Source organism: Cydia strobilella, chromosome 15 (assembly GCF_947568885.1).
Source record: "Cydia strobilella chromosome 15, ilCydStro3.1, whole genome shotgun sequence".
Classification (NCBI taxonomy): domain Eukaryota; kingdom Metazoa; phylum Arthropoda; class Insecta; order Lepidoptera; family Tortricidae; genus Cydia; species Cydia strobilella.
The window spans coordinates 859034-872871 of NC_086055.1; positions in this window are offsets into that span (position 1 = coordinate 859034).

Sequence of the window (13838 nt, forward strand, 5' to 3'; positions counted from 1 at the left end):
ACACACTATTTACAAGTAGAATTAAAAATAATTAATCACAAAATTCATAAACCAAGTCAAAAAATATAAATAAACGAACAAATTAAATCATAAAAAAAAAAAAATATTGAAATAAAAATTTAAGGATTAAGATTCAAAAATTCAAAATTACAAATCAAGGTACATAATAAAATCAAGGTACTCTCTTCCGAGACTCGCGAACCACGTGACTGACACAACCCTACGCCATCGTGCTGTTAAAAGGTTCACGATGACGTAGGCTTGTGTCAGTCACGTGGTTCGCGAGTCTCGGAAGAGAGTACCAGGCGGAGTATATTATTATACCATGGGAACACCAGTTTTTTTTCGCGATTTCAGGTTTGGCTCCATAGTAAAAGTTGTTCAATAATGATCTGTGTATTCACCCCTCGGAGTAAGGTAAGACAACAAAATCATTCTGTATAAAAAGTCAATAGGATAATGCGTGTTTAGGGTTCCGTACCCAAAGTACCCGTACCCTATTACTAAGAGTCCGCTGTCCGTCTGTCCGTCTGTCCGTCTGTCTGTCACTAGACTGAACCGGTCATGAACCGTGATAGCTAGACAGTTGAAATTTTCACAGAGATGTATTTCTGTTGCCGCTGTAACAACAAATACTAAAAAGTACGGAACCCTCGGTGGGCGAGTCCGACTCGCACTTGTCCAGTTTATTCATATAATTTTTCCATGGCAACATACTGGAATTCATATTAAAACAGCCTCATATTTTACTATACTAAATACCCCCTCAGTTCGCCTAACACCACCAAATTCTCCGCCGGAATCCTAATGTATCATCTTTTATTCTGTGCGACGTAGCCCGTTCATATGCAAATGAATTAATTAAAAAAATAACTCAAATGCGTAAGCATTATAATATATTTTCGGGCCGGCTCAACATCAGGGCGTCGTTTAATCCCTTAAATCCCGTAATTTTGCAAGTCGAAGCAAATGGGGGCCAACTGTTTAATTATATTTATTCTAATTTAATTTCCGACACTGTATTCCGGGGATAGGGACGGCATACGCATTAAGGTACCTTTCAGATTGAGATTGCCCCAGCATTGCTGCAGCAGCATTAAGATAAGATAAGATAAGATACGATAAGATAAGATAAGATAAGATAAGATAAGATAAGATAAGATAAGATAAGATAAGATAAGATAAGATAAGATAAGATAAGATAAGATAAGATAAGATAAGATAAGATAAGATATATTTATTTCCAAAAATGTAGTAAACATAGTTAGACAGTGGGTAATTTTAACTGCGTACATTTTACTTAAAGAAGCATGCAAACATTCCGTATTAACTAGGTACTATAACTAAGTATACATATAAAAAGTTATAGAACAATAAACCATGCATTATTTATAATCATATAGTATGCAGCGCGACATTACTGCCGACTGCATTTCTGCCGCAAATGTCAAAGATCCAGGCAGCAACATCGATTTTGACATTTGTTGCAGTAATGTGTTGCAATACTGTTGCAGTCGGCTACATTGCTGCAGAAAACGTAGTCATTATATCGAAAAAAATATATTCAATTTGACGTTTCCAATAGTTATGTAGTCGATTGCAGAAGTATTGCAGCGCGACATTACTGCCGCAAACGTCGAAATCGATGTTGCTGCCCAGATTTTTGACATTTGCGGCAGCAAAGCACCCGGCAGTAATGCCACGCTGCAATGCTGCTGCAGTAATGGTGGTGTAAATCCGAATGGTACCCTTAGGATGGAAGAACGCTTCTATAGGTACACATTTTTTATGAGGTAACTTTATAAGATCCGGGCGGTTGTGGAACTTACGAGTCCCGGACCCCATTCATTTTTTTTTTTTTGTTTATACAGAAACCACAATTATATAAACATTATCAAAAATACAACAAAAGAAAAATACAACAAAAAAGACCTGGAGGTTCATATAAATGATACATTATGTACCTATATAATGATGTTATTCTGATTTAACAACTTTATACGGTTTTGATCTTATTTTGATACGACCTTAAAGATTGCTCACGCTTGACGCTGATTGGTGCATGTTAAACTAAGTAAAAGTCGTACGTGTGATGCGCGCCAATCAGCAAGACAATCGTCAAGTACGGTTACAACGAGTTGACACTTGACGTATGCGTTAGCTACTGCGTTATCTCGATCGCAGTCCATCTCGCTCGCACTGATGTATGTTAGTGCAATCGAGAGGGAACGCGATCAAGTTTACGCAGTCGCTAGCGTAAATGTCAAATGTCAACTCATGGTACTGCTAAAGGTCGTATCAAAACCAGTTCAAAGTAATAATAAATTGTTAAACGCGAATTGACCTCCGGTTGTGCTCGAGCACTAATTACGAAATGTAGTGTCAAGATTCTCGATATTTGAGTTGGTTGAGCATATTATTCGTTTTTTAGCACGTCGCAAAGCAACTAATGTTTAAAAAAATATATATTACATATAAGGCAAGTAGTTCTATAAAGAAAAGTACCTACTGTATGTAATTGCATGAATTCTATAGTAATTTAAATTGTATATTTTTCTTATTTACTCGTATTGCATGTTAATTTTAAAATGTATTTACTAGACTTATATTGACCGGGATATAGACCGTGAAATAATACAAAAGGTAATCACGGTCTATATCCCGGTCAATATAAGTCTAGTGAAACTAACCGTGAATCATTCAAAACTTTAAGATGTATTGTTTGCGTCCCGCCGAGTTTGTTGCCGGTCCCATATTGGGATACCCTACTCCAATTGAGGGGGGGATTTAAATCTTCTCGGGGCAGAGGTGTAGGGTTAAAAGCCGCTTTAAAACCGGCGTAGCTTTATTTGACGTTCAAGCGCATTGTAATATGATTGCCTACTTAAATAATAAACTATCTTTATCCCTTGACAACTCTCAATGTTATTGTTTATCATCACACTTTTTTATTTTATTTATACGGCCCGCCTGATGTTAAGCAGTCTCTAACACTCCTCTTCCTCGAAGCTCTGGCAACCTTACTCACCGGCAGGAACACAACACTATTAGTAGGGTCTAGTGTTATTTGGCTGCGGTTTTCTGTAAGGTGGAGGTACCTCCCCAGTTGGGCTCTGCTCTAGATCTGGAATGACATCCGCTGTCCTGTGCCCTACCACACAAAGCGAGATGTCATTCACAGAGCCCATACCTCTCTTTTGGACGTAGTTTAAGGACATACCCGGGTCCACTTACGGGCCAATTCGAACAATTATTTAGATATCAACTCCACTAGATATGATATGAAACAGAAACGATAACGAGATATTTAAGAGTCATTTCAAATTTGATATTTCCGCGATTTCGAATGTCCTCTTGAACGTTCTCTTTAAGATTTGCTTCAGTTATTACTTAGACATCCAATAGATATCCCAAAAAGTCACAATAATTGTAGAGTGAAATGACAATTGGTTTCTCGAATCGAACTCCAAAAGTTGAGAACTAAACTAATGTATCTATTAGATCTCGTATTGTTCTCGTATTAGTAATTATCACGCGCGTTGTTCGAAATGAAATGAAATGAAAATGAAAAATGATTTATTCAATAACAAGCTTTTTTAACAAAATACAGGTTGGTGTCCCTTTTTAAGTATATAAATACTTGTGTTAAGGAACACCGCTCTTCCTTAGTGACTACCTAAAAGCTAAAAGCAAAACTATGATACCATAAGGTTATGCTAAGGTTAGGTTAAGGCTAAACTAAACAGTTTATAAGTGATGAGTAGGCTATGTTATACTAAAACTAAAATAACGCTAGCAGAGTAACTAACGTAATTTTAAAAGTTTAAGTCGAATTGACCGGTTACTTTGAAAATGGGATCAAGATTAATTGAAATTTCTTGTTTAGACAAAATTTTGCTAGGCTAAATTTGTGTTTAGAAATGTTATCCTGGAGGAGTAAGAAAATATCCACTTAACTTGAAAATACAAATATTTAAATAACATTTCGAGATTCTAATATAGGACCGGATCCTGATTCAGATTTAGCAAGTTAGAACTGCTGTTAGAGTTTTGAACTGGTTTTGATAAGCTTTTTTTTTTAATACTACGTCGGTGGCAAACAAGCATACGGCCCGCCTGATGTTAAGCAGTCTCCGTAGCCTATGTACGCCTGCAACTCCAGAGGAGTTACATGCGCGTTGCCGACCCTAACACTCCTCTTCCTCGAGCTCTGGCAACCTTACTCACCGGCAGGAACACAACACTATTAGTAGGGTCTAGTGTTATTTGGCTGCGGTTTTCTGTAAGGTGGAGGTACTTCCCCAGTTGGGCTCTGCTCTAGATCTGGAATGACATCCGCTGTCCTGTGCCCTACCACACAAAGCGAGATGTCATTCGCAGTGCCCATACCTCTCTTTTGGACATAGTTTAAGGACATACCCGGGTCCGGACGTAGTTTATGGACATACCCGGGTCCAAGACTTCGACTATCGTCTTGGTGTACTAGCGTGCATCTCACGCACGACTCATTCTCTCCGAGCATGAAGTTTTTTTCTTTTTTTTTTATTCTTTTTTTTTCTCACGCCGAATGATGGTCGCTATGGTTCCTTCAAGTCTCATTTAGAGTGGGCTTAATTTCAAAAATAATTGGAGAAATGTTTTTACCTTATTTTTGTTACTTGTTAGATTTATATAGTATTTTATACAATCGTAACATAATAGAGAATTTTTCAGTTGAGTACCGTGTTTAGGCAAGGAAGCTTGGTGAGTCTAAGTGAGGTACGAGATTGAAAAGCTTGATTATATCACTATTGTATACAATACTTTTTGTACGGGTCATCTCAAATCTCTACTCTTTTTACTATAAAACCTAAATAATTAGTGAAAATTAACAAGTATCTCAGTAGAGAAAATAGTCGCGCGTTTATGGCTTTTCTGTCGGAGCACGGCGAGCTGTGATTGGTCAATTTGATTATAGTTGACTAAAGCGTTTTGAAATGAATTTTATAGTTGAGTATGGAGCCCATACATGAAAAATACCTAATTGCAGTTTTTCATGGAAAATATTAATTTAACCATTTCAGTCGACGAGGAGAAAAAGTAAATTAATATACTAAACTTCCAAAAAATTACTACAAACAATTTATTACATGACAGCTACTCCATATTGCTCCTCCTTACACCATATCCTGTGATGCTGTGTATGCACTTAAATGGGCCTCAATGTGACGCGTTTTTGCTTTAAGAAATAGTGACTTCTCATGCGAGAAAATAACCCCAGATACAATTTTTCCTTTCGTAAAATATGACGTTAACGATATAGTTTCTGGATATTCGAATCACGTCCGTAATTTCAAAATAAACAATTCCGGGCAAGTTCGCCACGGCAGTTATATTGAATGAAATACCTACGATAAAGTCTGGCTCGTAAACTGGCACGTCATTCCCAGCGCGGGAGAGCTAGGGCCTCATGAAAACTATTTTTTAATACAGTTGCTCAAAAAGTGCTACTTTTCGTGGTTGTTTAGCGTGCGGAAAGTTGGTTTTCGCGAACTAGTGCTTTTTACTTTTCCGTTTTTTTTAAATTTTTACTTGTTCCAATTCATGACTACTTATTGATGAGTGTTAATATTAGTTTCCTTTAAACGTCGTAATCAACATAAAAACCTACTGTTAATGTAAGAATACGAAAAGTATGCATATTTCATATTTTATTACTTACCTCTTCATCATTATAAGTACACGTTTATTTTTTAATGTTGAAAAACCGTTCTTAATAAGTTGTCTGAATGGAACGGAACGCCTGTCAAAGAAGAGGCGTATTTTCTTACTGCAAGAATGTTTTAAGTTTCCAAAGGCAACATTCGATATTGTTTTTATAAATATACGATACACAAATTTATAAATTTATTTCTTTATTTCAATAACACAACTAAAAGTTACATTAAGTACTTATAAATAGGTAAGGATGGAGGTACATACATCAGTGTGGAATGAGCTGCCAGTTTCGCTCAGACAGGCGCAATCGCTTGCGTCGTTCAAGGAGAGGTTAAAGAAGCTGTGGTTATCTGATTGACTAATGTGCCTATATTTGTATTGTATGTTGCTTTATATTTTTCTACTTTTTTCCAATTTTTAGTGTATTTTCCCCATTCCTTTTTGTGTAATATATTATATGTTTATCCTATTAATTTTGTATGTATTTATATCCTTTATCTTTCTGGTACCTTGTTGTACATTTTGCTACATTTGTCACCCTCTTTTCACTTTCTCCTCTCATCTACTCAAAGGTTAACTGGAAGAGATCCCTCATAGGGATAAGTTCGCCTTTGTACATCTTATTATTTGTACCATGTAATTTTTAATGTGTATATTTGTACAATAAAGAGTTTACTACTACTACTACTACTACAGTCTGATTTAGGTACGTAAATAAACTAATTTAGTTGTAAAGTTATACATTATGAGAAGAATGAGTCCTTTACTCCCCGTACTAGTTAAAACTGTATCACGGTGAAGTAAGATTCGTCACCCGCAAACACAATATTATTGCATAGGATTTATGTTAACAGTAGTTACAAATGTGTAAGCAAAAATAAAATTAGAATCGTATACATTTATGAGACGAACAAATAATATCAGTTGACGGTATCTTGCATTATTTCTAACATGCCGGCATCAGCATGTTGCTAAGCGTTAACTTAATCGTAAACAAGTAGAGTATGCAACAATACAGATGCATTCTGTAATTACAAATAGATGTTTACTTAGTAAAATCGTACTACACAGTTAAATTAAATTAAGGGCTTAATTTTAAAAAACACTATGCACACCAGGTATAAATAATGTACGTACTGTGTATGTGGATGTATGTATGTATATAGTGTGTGTGTGTGTGTGTGTGTGCGCATATATATATATACATACATATGTGTGTGTGTGTATGTGTATGGATAGGTAGGTATGTGTTTTGCCATTTATTTTAATAATTTTTCTGTGTCTTCGTAGTTAAGGGTATTCAGAAACTTGTCTAATAGTCTTTTACACTCATATAAACTTAAGCTACGCAATTGAATGTATTTACTTATTATATTGTACAGTTTAGGGGCTAGATTTTTTTGAAACTTTCGTGCAAAAGCAGTCTTCGATGCGGGGATAGTATAGACAATGTCAAGTCTGCGGCGTGAAGTGGGGTGGTCTGGAAGGTTTTTATGTTGAGCTAGGATTAGGCCTTTTATAAATGATTGTCTTATTGTTAAAACCGACGTATCTTTATAAATGGACTGTGTCGGATATCTAAAGGGTTTAAACGTCATAACTTTGAGAACAGCACGTTGAGCGCGCTCAAGTGTAATTAATGTAGTTTTCGCAGCACCACCCCATGCTGTGATGCAATAAGTTGCTATTGATTGACAAAGTGCGTAGTATATGGTGGTTAACAACTTAACATCACAAACATGACGGATATTCTTAAATATATATATAAGCTTTCTAACCCTGTTAGTTAAATTTGTAATATGTCTATTCCAATTCAGGTTTTTGTCTAACTCAATACCTAAGTATTTTATAGAATCAGTACTTTGGATAACAGAGCATGTACACTCAGTCAACAGTGAGCACGAATGAGCTTTGATTGTAATCAAACCAGGCGTAGGCTGAGTATTATTGCGTATACTAAATGTAATATACTTAGTTTTAGAGGAATTTAAGGTAAGGAGATTATAGTTTAGCCACTTAATTACTTGGTTAAATCCTAGTTGTGCTGTCTTTGCTAACTTAGACCAAGTACTATCATGGAAAACTAGGGCTGTATCGTCAGCGAATGTTACTATTTGTCCATTAATTGGTGTAAGGTGACATAGCTCGTCGATATATATTAAAAAGAGAGTAGGTCCAAGGACACTACCTTGTGGAACGCCATAACGGACCTTTTCTTCAGAGCTAAGAAGTTCCCCTACTCTCACAGCCTGTGTCCTATTTGACAAGTAATCGGTTAGTAGTAGAAGGGGAAGACCTCGAACACCTATGCTTTCTAACCTTTTGAGAAGGATGGGGACAGAGACTGTATCAAAAGCCTTTTTTATATCAAGAAATATTCCTAAAACCTTATTGTTATTGTCAAATAATCGTAAATAACGATATTTAGGTAATAATATTACAATGTTTTAATATTTACAATTGTTATACAATACGTAACCTCATTGTTTCTCAGACTTCAGTAGTATTAGAAGACTGGGGACGTAAGCTACATTCTCGTGGAATTCCTTTTTCACATTTGATTTTCGCAGTGCTGCGCTGATACCACTGCCTTCCGTATTCTAACTTGAAACCCAATCAGGTTCTGAACCACAAACTTACCAAAATATTACTGAAAACACCAAGAAGCCAATTACGTAAAATAGTAGGATTAATAACAGGACATAACACACTAAACAAACACCTACATATCATGGGTAAAACGGACAGCCCCATGTGCAGAGCGTGCATGGCAGAAGAAGAAACAACAAAACATATTCTCCTAGACTGTAAACAGGTAGAAGTATATAGGAGCAAATACCTAGGAAATCCATGCACACTAAAGGAAGCAACTAGCAACCTGAAGACCTTGCTAGGCTTCGTGGAGGAGCTGGGGTGGTTAGAGTAGCGCTACCTCGTTTCACGCAAAATAGGCACATTGGATGTCGAGTTGCGGAAAATGCCCAGCAAAACTAACTAACTAACTAACTATATTGTTGACATTAAGTCTAGATTCTTCACTGTCTCAGTGACCCAAAAAGGATCTTGGCTTCGTAAGAAAAAGCCACTCTGCCCTATTCTGGGCCACTTCATGCCAATTGAGTACTACAGGTCTTTTAGGGCTTCATCATCTTTGCCTTTTTTATCAGTCACTTTTTGATTTATGAACTGGCGAATTCAACATATAATTCTCGATACGCGAAACTCGTTTTCTAAGTTGAAATTTCTATTTTTTTTAATCGTGGCTTCCTGTCACACGTTGGATTGTTCAGCTGTTTAGAGGTTTCGAGGATTACGCGACTCAGTTCAAAAATTCTTGCTTCCAAAAGATGTTCACTGATTACAGCTTCACGTGGTTGGTTGGGTAGCTTGGAATCTTTTGAAATGTGGTGTTGGCAGAGGATGGAAAGGATTGCGAATGAAGAGCTTCTGAGTATGCTAGGAGAAAAGTGATGCTTACGGAATAGGGGACGCGAGATGTTAGGGCAACTGATACGGCACTACTACTTTTTCCTAAACCTGGAATGCAGGACTGAAAAGAAGAGAGGCAGAAGAAAGCCTAAAATTACTTACACATCTCAGACAAGTAAAAAATAATGCGTCGTATGAGGAAATTAAAAGACTGGCACAACTCTCTTGTGCCGCACAAGAGAGAAACGATTGCCTACTACTCCACCGACAAAAGCAAACCTTTTAAGTTATGATGATGATGATGTGATTATGGTTGCTGATATCTAAGCGGAAGTTTTTCTATGCTCTGTGAGCAATTAAAATAGCATGCCAGCAATTCCATTCAGGTTCATAAAACTGACGCTTAAAATAATTATTGCCGGGTTTTATGACTTAATGAAGGCATGTCAGATATGTCCGTCTGAATTTAGGCTTTACTGCGAATCGTGCTCTTTAATTCTGCGTCAATCTCAATGATTCAATTTAGGCAGATTCAGTTGAATATAATTCATTGAATAATTTGATTACAGGTGAAACGGTTTTTAATAGAAACTGATAAGATTGTAGGTATATTACAAATTTGACACATAACATTATTACACACTTTTATTTAGCTTTACTCCGTGTATTTATATATATGTACATGTGAGCTTTAATTCTTGTAACTCAAATTTGAACTACTGGTGTCTGGTTAGGTTAAAATTAGGCGTACTTTCGAAATTCTGATGACAATGCAATAAAATGACATAGGGCTGTTCTGATAATGAAAAACACAATCAAACATCGAGTTTAGACTCATTAGAAAGATCTTGAGAAGTACTTGATATAGAGAAACTACAGCTGGCAATAAAAGTGCATGTGCATCTAAAAATATTTTTGTCGGTAACTTCTATTTAACGGCTTTCATTCTTGCTTTTTGCTCTTCATGAGCAATGTTTGACCGTGGTAATAATTGAAACGAATACCCACCGTTGATCAATTTGCATTATGCTATCAGTTCCTATTTGATTCCGATTCGGACACCGAGTGGCTTTGTCGTGGGCGCTCATGAATATTCCGGTCTTCGATATACCTAGATTACCTAGTCATCCAGCAAACCTAGGTCAATTGATATGACTAAATTGGTAGGAGAAGCTAATGTTTTTGGTAGTTTAGTTTGTTTATTCGTTATGACATAAAATTAAATCAATGCTCCGAGGTATTTATTACGCAACCAAGTTTATTGCATACTTACTTACTCCGCAGGGACCCAAAATGAGACTTGGCCTCCGACACAAGACAGCGCCACTTTTCTCGGTCCTGTCCTCTCGCCCATTGGTGACTCGAAACATTGCATAATAAATAAAAATACCTCATGCTAACTACATTATACGCATACAAGCAGTAAACATGAATTTAAAGTAGGGAGACCGACTTCGTTGTGACAGAGGAGAGTAAAATCATTGTCGATTTTTTGGAACCTATTAACTGTTAGCGAGCTCGCAACAGTGCGCGTTTGTTAGCTAGTAACTTGAACGAACAAACGCGCGCTATTGCGAGCTCGTCATTAGTAAATAGATTCCAAAAAATCGACGATGTCGCAACTCTCCTCTGTCACAAATCACCTTGGTCTGCCCTACAATGCTCTCCCCTTTTAATATTAGTTTAATTTTCAATTTAAATATTTTTTTGTCAAAAATGTAATTTATGATGCAAGCTTTTATCGCTGACTGTACTTTTCGTTCAACAAGCAACTAATACTCATCTGTTTAGATGGCTCCTAAGACAAACACAATTAGGTTGCGTTGTTTTATCAAAGAGTTTCTATTTCCGGGTCCTGTGTCCAATTATCAAATCAGCTCGATGGTGCCGTAATACTGCATTGTCATTCAACTTCCCCCTTCAACTTCTTCCTTTCTACTTCAACGAGCAAATCAAAAGACTGGCTCAGGAAAGAAAGCAATTACTCCACCGACAAGAGCAAGCTCTTAAGTTATGATGATGATGATAATAATGACTCAACTTCAGCTTAATCGAATAATGGGAATGTACAAACATCTCAAGACAAATCAAAAGCTTGTAAAAATACATAATCAGACATACGAGAAAATAATATATATTCTTTCCTTCCTTCGACCTAGCGTTTTCCCGGCCTAGCGCCAGGGTCCGTTTTCCTACTCTTCCACTCTTTTCCACTTTGCCCGGTCTTCAGCATCCTTAGGTGAGAGATTGTTCACTTGCATGTCCGCTATCACGACGTCCAGCCAGCTTCTTAGGCCTACCGCGGCCGCGTGATCTAGGGCCTTGGACAGTGAGGTTGAGGCATTCTTTATATAATTAAATTACTTTGTGCTTAATAAAGACACCTACGCAAAATACGCCAACACACTGTTTAACTTTTACCTCATTTGCGCTTTTTATTTCTCGCGTATTTTCAAGAAAATATAATACATACTCGCACATAGCTACATTTTCACGAGAACAAAGACTCTTTCAAAGACATAACAAAAGCGACAATATTTACACAGCATGTCACCTTGTAACTCAAAACATGAAATATACAATCGACGACAACGGTATATTTACATTTTTCGTCTTATGTAAGGTGCAAAATTGTAAACATACTCGAATGTTTGACGTTAATTGTACGCTTAATTTTTAATACGAAACAGAAAATAAATAACACCGTATAGCATGAAAATCGTTACGAATTGCACATCGATCGATTCGAAAAGTGCTCTAGGTACTGGCACTGACTATTTGCTTTGGTGTTGTTAGGGTTCCGTACCAAAGGGTAAAAACGGGACCATATTACTAAGACTATATTGACCGAGATATACAAAACTCAAAACTCCGCTGCTGTCTGTCTGTCTGCCCGTCTGTCACCAGGCTGTATCTCATAAACATTTTCACAGATGATATATTTCTGTTGCCGCTATATAACAACAAATACTAAAAACAAAATAAAATAAATATTTAAGTGGGGCTCCCATGCAACAGACGTGATTTTTTTGCTGTTTTTTGTGTAATGGTACGGAACCCTTCGTGCGCGAGTCCGACTCGCACTTGGCAGGTTTTTTTTATTGAAAATGAGTAGTCCAGTACCTTTTAGTAGGTATAGTTAATATTAATATGCCTATTTATTCGCTAAAATGCTGGTCACGTTGAACGATGTTTTATTAAGTGTCAGCCGCTTCCATAAATAATATCTTATTCAAAATGGCCGTCAAGAAAATTAAAACAACACAATTTTATTCCATCAGCACGTACCCAAGTTTATTTTAATCCTGCTCTGTATCTTTGCGAGCAAAAATTAGGTGAGCGAATTTTCAGAATGAGCCCGGTAATTCGTCACTTAAATTTTGAAGCTTACATCTAGCTAATAAGGTTTAATGTTGTTTACATATTTTGGAATGTGTTGCAGTCGGGAATAGCTTTGTGAAAATGCATGCTTTAATTGGGTTGCTTGCATGAGCGTGGGTTGTTTAGTTAATATGTAAATGTTTAACATTAAATGTTGGTGTATATAAATACTTACTGATCGATGGCTGCTGAGGCAAAAAGGTTAAAGGTACCATCATCATCTCCCTCGCGTTGTCCCGGCATTTTGCCACGGCTCCATGGGAGCCTGGGGTCCGCTTGGCAACTAATCCCAAGAATTGGCGTAGGCACTAGTTTTTACGAAAGCGACTGCCATCTGACCGTCCAACCCAGAGGGGAAACTAGGCCTTGTCGGGATTAGTCCGGTTTCCTCACGATGTTTTCCTTCACCGAAAAGCGACTGGTAAATATCAAATGATATTTCGTACATAAGTTCCGAAAAACTCATCGGTACGAAAAGGTTAAAGGTACCATTCGGATTCAAACTCCACCAGTATTATTGCAACAGTATTGCAACGCGACATCACTGCCCACTGCATTGCTGCCGGAAATGTCAAAAATCTGGGCAGCAACATCGATTTATGCATTTGACAACCGTATTAGCCATTAGGTATGCTACGCTCAGCAGTGGGCGATAAAGAGCTTATATGATGATGATGATCATTACGATGATTAGGTATGATATGAAAATGGACCCGGGTATGTCCTTAAACTACGTCCAAAAGAGAGGTATGGGCACTGTGAATGACATCTCGCTTTGTGTGGTAGGGCACAGGACAGCGAGCGGATGTCATTCCAGATCTAGAGCAGAGCCCAACTGGGGAAGTACCTCCACCTTACAGAAAACCGCAGCCAAATAACACTAGACCCTACTAATAGTGTTGTGTTCCTGCCGGTGAGTAAGGATGCCAGAGCTCGAGGGAGAGGAGTGTTAGGGTCGGCAACGCGCATGTAACTCCTCTGGAGTTGCAGGCGTACATAGGCTATGGAGACTGCTTAACATCAGGCGGGCCGTATGCTTGTTTGCCACCGACGTAGTATTAAAAAAAAACCGGCCAAGTGCGAGTCGGACTCACGCACCGAGGGTTCTGTACTTTTTAGTATTTGTTGTTATAGCGGCAACAGAAATACATCATCTGTGAAAATTTCAAATGTCTAGCTATCACAGTTCATGAGATACAGCCTGGTGACAGACAGACGGACAGACGGACAGCGGAGTCTTAGTAATAGGGTCCCGTTTTTACCCTTTGGGTACGGAACCCTAAAAAGCGCTACAATTTTTTAAAAACTGCTGGCTGGCTGGCAGTGGGTAC